This window comes from Nelumbo lutea, chromosome 4, assembly GCF_056320005.1.
Source record: "Nelumbo lutea isolate HS-2025 chromosome 4, American lotus-T2T, whole genome shotgun sequence".
Classification (NCBI taxonomy): domain Eukaryota; kingdom Viridiplantae; phylum Streptophyta; class Magnoliopsida; order Proteales; family Nelumbonaceae; genus Nelumbo; species Nelumbo lutea.
The window spans coordinates 36767962-36777289 of record NC_142687.1 but is presented as its reverse complement, the minus strand read 5'-3'; positions in this window follow the sequence as shown (position 1 = coordinate 36777289).

Below are 9328 nucleotides of genomic sequence, written 5' to 3'. Positions count from 1 at the left end.
CAATGGCCTAATCATTTAGGTAAAATGGGTCAATCAATGATGTCATAATTAAAAAAATTACAAAATGCATAAAAGTATAGGAAATTTCACATATCTAAAATATTTTGAATTTATCATATTGGACAAAGATAACCATGATAAATACGAATTGTGGAAATGAAATAGGAAACTTAAACTTGCCCAAAAATGAGTTTGCTTTTTCTTTCAAGTCAAATAGGTCAACACATGATGTTGTAACTATATTATAAAAGAAACACAAATAAAAATTATAGAAAACACAAAATTTTGTCAAAAATATTTGTGCACATCTCTAATACTATGTATTTATCGTATTAAACAAAAATAAATATGATAAGCATTTTTATTAACAATGAAAATGAATAAAAAAAATTTAATTCCACTAGAGCACCAAGCTTTGATAACTTATTAATGGGTTTTGATAAGGATACTAAAATTATTATTATTATTATTATTATTATTATTATTATTATCTAGAATTGTCACGTGCACATTTCCCGTTGGATTTTAATCTCATCAGAGATTAAATCCAATGGGGTTTGATTGATCAATTACATGAAAAGCACGCCTACACACATATTTTGGAAAATAATTTTTCTCTTACTAAAACCAGTTTTCAATTTGTCCCACGTTGGAAAATTATTAAATTTATTTTGAGTTTTTAAATAGGAGCTTATTTACACTCTTTAGAAATATAAGAAGAGAGTATGGAGGTTTGCTACTATGCAACACGTGCACATGCATGTGTGTGGCGCAATGATGTGCTTTAGACGCACACTTTGCATGCACCGACATGGTTTGTGAAAAGTGGCTTTTGACTTTTGATGTGAGGCTAACTATTGATGTTTCAACAGTCACGATTCGAACGGATCAAGAGACACTATTCAAAATTAATTAATTGTTAATTGCCTTTTAACAATCATAATGTTTGAAATTGTGACTAATCAAAGAGATTTTTCTGAATGAACACCTTCCTCTGCTCCATGATTTTTCATAAATTATTTAAGGAGCGTGAATCAAGCAAATGAACACAAGAATTTTGAAAATCACTCTTGTCTGTCTCATAAAATGTTTCATCGAAGACTTTTCAACTTTGTTGATTGCAGATTCTCGCCCAAGGCTCTATTATATCATAGGAATAGATTTTCTTGTAAACCAACAACAAACTCAGAAAAACTGAGTAGGGGCAAATAACATTTACCCTTAAAATTTTTGAACTAATTTGGGAGTAGTTTTGACATTCCTATACATAGATCTCAACATGTTAGACATCGAGTCATCAATTGGTGGGATCTATGCGATAGAGATATCAAATGAAGACAAGTGTTTAACTATTCTTTCAATTCTTCTTTGGGAAGTGATTATGCGCGTTTTGACAGCTTTTGTTGGATGGCAACTCAGATGCCGAGCTAGTGGTTTTCTTGTTAAGAGGTGATTCAGATGTCGAGTTGGAGAATTTCTTAACCGGGAAATGATTCGGATGTCGAGCTGATTAGGTCGGTGTGTTGTATATCCTTCCAAAGAGCCCTGCAAGGAAGCAGTGTCAGAGTATCCCAGGTTTCTTTACTCAGGGTGGGTAATCCGATGCTTAAGTCAGTGACTTGAAGATTTTATGAGAGAGTTGAAAGTAAAAGAGCTAGAGGGCTGTGAGGGCTGAGTTGTGCATCTTACTTCTTCCCCTATCAGGTTGGAGGTTAGGCCTTTATATAGGCATTGTTTGGTGTGGGCTTCATGCATCGTGTCCATGTTCTCCAAGAGGTCATGCCCAATTGGTCCGAAGTCCATGAAGGTATCCATACACGTAGACTAATCTTTGCGCCTTGCTCAGTTTCCTTTGGAACATTTGGTACAAGGGCCAACTTTCGAGAGACCCAATAGTGACGAATCATGTATGCAGAATTGGTCAGCAAGCACGTTTCGCAGGTCCCCACCTGGATTTCAATCAGGTCGACAAGCCCTCGAGGGAGGTCGCTCCTCACGTCAAGGTCACTTCGACAAGTAACGAGGTGCTACAGGTCAGCCCTGGATGATGTGCTTCTAGCTGGCCTAAGTTGTGATCGAGGTCTCTAGGTCAAGACGAAGAAGAACCACGATCTGAGACTCTAAATCATTGCTTAGGTAGTAATTGTGTGTCATCTAGCTGTTCCAAGATGCTATGTGTTATGATATCATTGGAGGGCCAAATCCACTCTCATCGGGAAGCTTGACTCAAAAGATGTCGAAGAACCTTTGTAGAACAATCACTAAAGTTATTGAGAAAATCAAAAGTTGGATCCAAGAACTGAACAAGGCTGCTCCTCCTCCTCCTCCTCGTTACGAAGATCCATTGTTTGACTTGTTTAATTCAAGTCGCAAGAAAAACCACTTGCAAAACGAACTGTGAAGTGGGTAAAATGGATACCTCAATGGTAGCATGGTTGCAAATTTCTCGATGTCTTATGATTTTTACTCTTTAACTCAAGTGGAGTTCTTTACGGTTCTGGGTGGATTAACTCTTTGCCTCCAACTTTAGCCATAGCCTGTAATAGTGGAGAGTGATAGTAAAATTTTGGTTGAAGTGATGAATGGTTTGATCTCAGTTCGATGGATCATTCATTATACCTTCGTCAAGATTAAAGATTTGGTCTCTTCTAGGAATGTCATTTCCATTAATACTTTCCGTGAAGCTAACAAACCAATTGACACTTTAGTAAATACAGGTATTGATGAAGAGGTGTTTTGTGTATATTTTAATCTCACAAAGCTCCTAAAACCAAAATTTTAGTTATAGAGGACCTAATTGGTCTTCACTTTGTTATGATTAGATGGATGTAATTTTGTCCTTGGGTTGTATGAGGCCGGGAAAATTTGTAATCTCGAGTTTTGGGGCAAGGATGGCTAAGTCCTCCCTTCTGTGCTATCATTTTGAGTTAAATTAATAAAACTTTTTAGCGTCACCTCTCCACCTGGAACAAAATTTGGAGTTAAAGAAGAATCATCTCTTTTTGTTTAATGCAATATCCATTGTTAAATTATGACTTCTGAAGTCATTTTTCACTATTTTGTCTATTCCCTTTGTTTTGTCTGATGGTAATTTCTAACCCAACCCACTTGATCCATCCATCTATCTTGCGAGTGAATCTGGGTCAAGCAATCCATTAGGGTCAGGGTAGGTCAAAGGTACCCGTGGTGTCATCATTCATCGTTTAGGTTTACGGTTTGATTCTCTTGTCTTCATCACCATTGCTGCCATTGTCTTGAAAGAAGAAATGTAAAAGCGAAGAAGGTGAAAGAGAAAAAGAGAGGAGTGACTGCAGAAATCATGAGAGAGAGAGAGAGAGAGAGAGTGACCATTACAAATATGATGATTTTTTTCAATTTCCTTTTGCGTTCAAGGGTTCTTCTTTTGTTACAAACTTATAGATAGGAAAAGGGGCTGATGATTTGTAGAAAATAGGGGCACCAACTCCACATTTTTTTGTTGTTCTTCTCACCGAAGTTAGGGCTTGCTACTTGATTGGACTCTTCACTTAAATGCCTAGATTGAATTGTCAATACTCAGCTTCGTTTTTCATCTAAAATCACTTTTCTCCAAAGTTCAAACCATTTAGGACAAGAGCAACCGATTGGTTCCTGGATTGGCTAAATTATGACCCGACCCTCTGGCCAGTTCAGTCGGTTTAATGAAAATGCCTGAGTTATAACATAAATAGAAACCTCAAAATGATGATGATAATATTTGAACCCAATACCTCTTATTTATATAAATATATTGTCTTTGATACCATTAATCAATCTCTTTGATCGCTTTTATTTGTGCCTCTTTAATGAATTTAATCATTTATTGCTTAAGAGAATTTAAATCATGGTCAAACAATGATGATGTGGCAGTGGCATATGCACAAATGAATTTAATCATTTGTGAAGTTCTTTTTTTTTCTAAAGCATATATTTTTTTATCAACTTATGTAATTTTCTACAATTTCTAGATATTGATTCTTTTTTCATTTTTCTATCGTTTCTCATTTATGCTTTTGTTTCTTAGAATATATGGGTTGGCACCGACCGGCTGTGATGGATGGTTTGACCCGAACTTGGATGCCATGTGGCAATCAGCAGAATGTATAACATTTTTTTTTTCTTTTAAATTTGGTCAGTTATAGGTATACAAGTTGACCTGGCCCGACTCTACAACTTGGTAGTCAAGAAGGACAGACATCTCTGTTTTTTCTCTTCGTTGGGAACTTTAGTAAGCGGGACGACATGTTACTATCATACCATCATAGTTTAATTTCACTTATTTTATTAATTATTAGAGTTATTCCTTTGTTCCTTCCAATCATTTTATTTTCTATGATTCTTTCTAGCTATTCCAATTATTCTTCCTCACACATATATACAAACATACATACATATTATATATATATATATTAAGCACATGCGTTGCACGTGAGAAATTTTTTTTTATATTAATTACTTGAATTTTAGATATATCATAGTTAAGAGTATTTGAAAATTAGCAAAAGTAATAATATGATTAAAAATAAACTTAAATATTTATTATTCAATTATAACATCATGGATTTCGTTGAAAATTTGGATCACTGACCCACTATCTAGATAAGAAAATAGCTTTGCTTTTGGATAAGTTTTAAATTAGGGAAAATTATAGTCGGAGCTGACTGTACAATTAAAATTAGGCTACAAGTTGGTCCATAAACCAAAAAAACTCTGACAAGCGGCTCTATATTTTAAATTATAAAAACCATTGCCATGTCATCAGAGGCTTATGTGGCTATTGCCAACATGAGAATCTTAATTAGACTTGTTCATGGGCCGGGTAGCTCGACAGGCCAGCCCAACCCGGCCTGATCTAAGTTGGGCTTATACAAGATTTTAGGCATGCGGGCTTGGGCATAAAATATTGGGCTCGACTTTTTTTTTTTGGGCTAGGCTCGGGCTTTCTCAAAAAAGCCTAGCCTAAGCTCGAGCCCAACTTGATAATGTATTATATAACAAAAAATATATAATAATTTTTTCTTTATTTTTCTTCTCTTTTTTCAAGTAATAATGAGACCTTTCATTATTTTTTTAGGTTTTGAGGTCTTTTAATATAAATAAGTTAATTTTTAATTAAATTAAAAAGGAAAAAATATTTTTCCAAATTTCTAGCTGGGTTCAGGCTCGAGCCCAGGCTTTGGGCTTTATATAAGGGTTGAGCTTGGGCTCAAGACCTAGGCTCGATGGTCGGGCCAGGCTTGGGCTCGAGCCTGAGCATATTTTGTTAATGTAGAGGCAAAGCTCGGCCTAGCCCGACCCATGAACAAGTCTGCTCTTAATTCATGTTGGACACAACAAAAAGCTTATATTGAAATTGCCCTTTAATGTTGGGCGGTTGGAAAATAAAAAACGGTTTTTAGTCTCTCTCTCTCTTTCTCTTTCTCGGTCTCCCTCACACTCTCTCACTCATAGTTATCTTTATCTGCTCAATGACTATGTGATTTGAAAATAAATAATTTTTTTTTTGTTTCTATATTTACATTCTCTATATCAATTTCATTCATTCTCTCTCTCTACTTATCGTTCTCCCTTAATATCCCTCATTCTTTTTCTCAAATTCTCTCATTCTCTCTCTCTACCTATCGTTCTCCCTTAATCTCTCTCATTCTTTTCCTCGACCGATCTCTCATTCTCCCTTAATTTCTATCTTTCTCCCTCAGTTTCTCTCTCACTCCCTCTTTCATTATTTTATTTTCTTACACACTTATATGGTATTAATCAGATTGTATAAAAGAACATGAGACCAACTTGGTATGGTTATAAAATTATTATGCTAATTTGATAAAAATTCACAAGAAGCTATTGGCATGGCTATGAAATTTACACCAACTAGAGAATGATAGAGATTGAGGGACAAGGAAATATTGACTGAGAGAGAGAGAGAGTGAGGAAGAAGAATGAGAAAGATTGAGGGAGAACAATAGAGAGAGAGAGAGAGGCTTTGATTTAGCTACAAGCTAAAGTTGAGAAAGTGGGAGAGATAGAGGGAGCAGGATATTGAGAGATGACTGCAACAGTGGGAGAGAAACTGAAAACCTATTTCAGTATAGGTTTTTTTGTTGTGTCCAACATGGACTAAGAGTCCCATGTTAGCAACAACCACATAAGCCTCCGATGACATGGCAGGGATTTTTATAATTTCAAATGTAGAGTCAATTGTCAAAGCAGGATATCGAGAGATGATTGCGACAGTGGGAGAGAAACTGAAAACCTATTTTCGGTATAGGTTTTTTTGTTGTGTCCAACATGGACTAAGAGTCCCATGTTAGCAACAACCACATAAGCCTTCGATGACATGGTAGGGATTTTTATAATTTGAAGTGTAGAACCATATGTCAAAGTTTTATTGGTTTTTTTACCAACTGGCAACCTAATTTTAAATGTACAATTGACTTTGACTATAATTTTCCCTTTAAATTATATATTTCATTTATATTATATAAAATATTTTTTATTTATCACACTTAATTTTTGTTTGTTTATGGTATCATTTGACTCAAACCACTAACCCACCATCTAAAAATAAAAATTGTTTGATTTCTATGTTAACTATATTACATTTCCATCATTGATAAAAATATTTCTTATGTATAAAACTTTTTTTTCAATATAATGAATGCAGAATGTTAGAGATGTACCCAATATTTTATTTTTTATAAATATATAACAATAGATATGTGCCCAAAATTTTCTCTATTTTTTCTTATTTTTGTGATTCTTTGTATTTTCTATTGTTAAAAATTTTATTATTTGACTATGATATCATTTCATTTCTAGGTAGATTTTGAATTTGGCATTCTATTTTCATCATTAATAAAAATACTTCTTACATTTCATAGTTATTTATGTTAATTTTTTATTATTTAAATATGACATTATTTATTAATTCATTTGACCCCAAATGGTCGAATTGCTTGCCCACCACCGGGAGAGAAGAAAATGGTTTTATTTTCAAATTACTTTTCAAAATATTTTCTTTTATACTATTAAAATTAATATTGTGGATTTAATTACAAGAATTTAATGATAAGAAAAATATATCTTAAATATAGGATTTAATAAGAGATAATAGGAAAATATTTTTATTTCCAATTGGTTTTAAATTTTACATTCCATTTCCATCATTAATAAAAATATTTCTTATTTATCATTCTTATTATTGTTTAATATGTATGTTAAAAATGTTTCCATTTTTTTCAATTTATCTATTTTTTTATTTTATTATTTAATTGTGGCAACATGGATTAACTCATCTGACCCAAAATGATTTAATTTATTACCACCACCTAGTTGAAAACACTATTTTTGCTATTTAGACGTTAAAAGTATAAGCTTTTATGTTATTAGAATTATTAATTTATTAAGTATGAATTTAATTAATAGAACTTAATAATGAGAAGAAACAAAAATGACTTAAATATATGATTTAATGAACATAAATGCAAGTTAATAACTTAAATGTTGGATTTAATGAGAGAAAATTGAATGCATTGAATACCTTTAAAGTACCTCTTTTCAACTTATTTAATATTAAGAACCAATTACCTTATTTTCCCTCATTTTTTATCAATAAATTTAAATATAAAAGGGTGAATTTTGTCCTTAGAAAATTACAGAAATATTCTTGAGATCATTCGTGCTTTTTAAAGTAGTATATATATATTTTTGCTACACTCATTTTCTTAACATGTTTCTTGACGGGAACACTCTTCTCCATACAGAATATGTGACCTTACAACTGTTCTATAAAATTTTATTTTTGATCTATGCATGGTTAATGACAACTTAATACAAATAAAGTTATTTTAAAGTAATCGGTTTGCTCTATAATGAATCATGTGGTACACCTAACTCACTCTCTCATTCACTTCTCTCTACTTAAAAATCTCTGCTAGAACCTACACCTAACTCCTGAGAATTTATTCCCTCCCTCTCTTAGATTCTCTTACTCTCAGAAGGAAATTGAACTTGAAGTAAACAGTACTAAGATGAAATCAAATAAGATGCAGTTTTCTTCTCCATTCAACCAGATTATTCTTCAGTGAACTTCAGTCTGAGACTTCGTCTGTTCTTTGCCAAGTTGCCAACTCAGTTCAGCTGAAAAATGGAGCCCACTTAACATCACCAACTTGTGCATCAGATAGGCAGTAAGGAAAGCTTCCTAAACGCAACCACCCACTTCTGCCTCATGAAATAATAATGCCAAGAATCCAGGACATCTACTATGAACCACCCAATCTTTGTACCAGACCTTGTATTGAAGTTTGCACATACGTTCAAAATTTCAACTCAAATTCAAACGATGCCCATATATATTGTACAACTTTGGAAGAGACAGAGCTGTTTTTAGGCTGAGAATTGATCTACCGTTAAATGATGGTGACTAGTGAGCCCAACCCCTTGAATGTCGAAGCTGCTACCTTATTAATTTTTCATCTCAAGGACTAGAGATCAAACCAACTAAACGCCAGCCAAGCTTATAGCTCAGTCTGGGCTTGGGTTGAGCTTCTGGTCCAGCTTGTGATCCTGAAAAATTGAAAGACCAAAGGCTTGTGCAGATGGTTAGAAACCAAATATTTAGCCATTGTTGCGGATAAATGGTTCTTATATATAGGATAAGTGTTTATCCTAATAAGGATAAAGTGTTTATGAATAGGGGTGGATTCGAGCCGAGTCAAGCCAAATAGTATGAGGCTTGAGTTCGGCTCGTCAAAGCACTACAAGGCTCGAGCTTGATTCGAGCTACAACCTTGAGATCGAGCTTGGTTCGAGTCAAAAATTCGTAAGCTTGAGTTCAATTTAAGAATTTTTTTTATAAAAATAAAAAAAAATTATATATAAAAAATTATTAAATATTTAAAAAATTAAGAATTATAATACTTTTATTATATATATTGTTTTCTAAAATACATATATTTGAGATCGGTTCGTGAGACGAACCCTATTAGGCTCAATCTCGACTCAAAACTCGATTGAAACCAAGCCGAATCGAACTCGAATAGCTCATAAAGAGCTCTGAAAATTATGTGATAGGCAAGATGGGGCAAAAATGCTATAAGCAGTTCTTCAAAAAGCATTTGAAAAAGAGCCAAAATTTTAAACTTATTAAAAATGTTTATTTCCTGAACAAGTGCTCATTCGAACTTATTTTTCAAACATATATAAGTGCTTATTATTGTAGTTCCGGCTTAAAATAAGTGCTTAAAGATAAGCACCCCAAATAATGACTAAAACCCATTTGTTATATTTTCTTGGTTGGTTATTTTTTTCT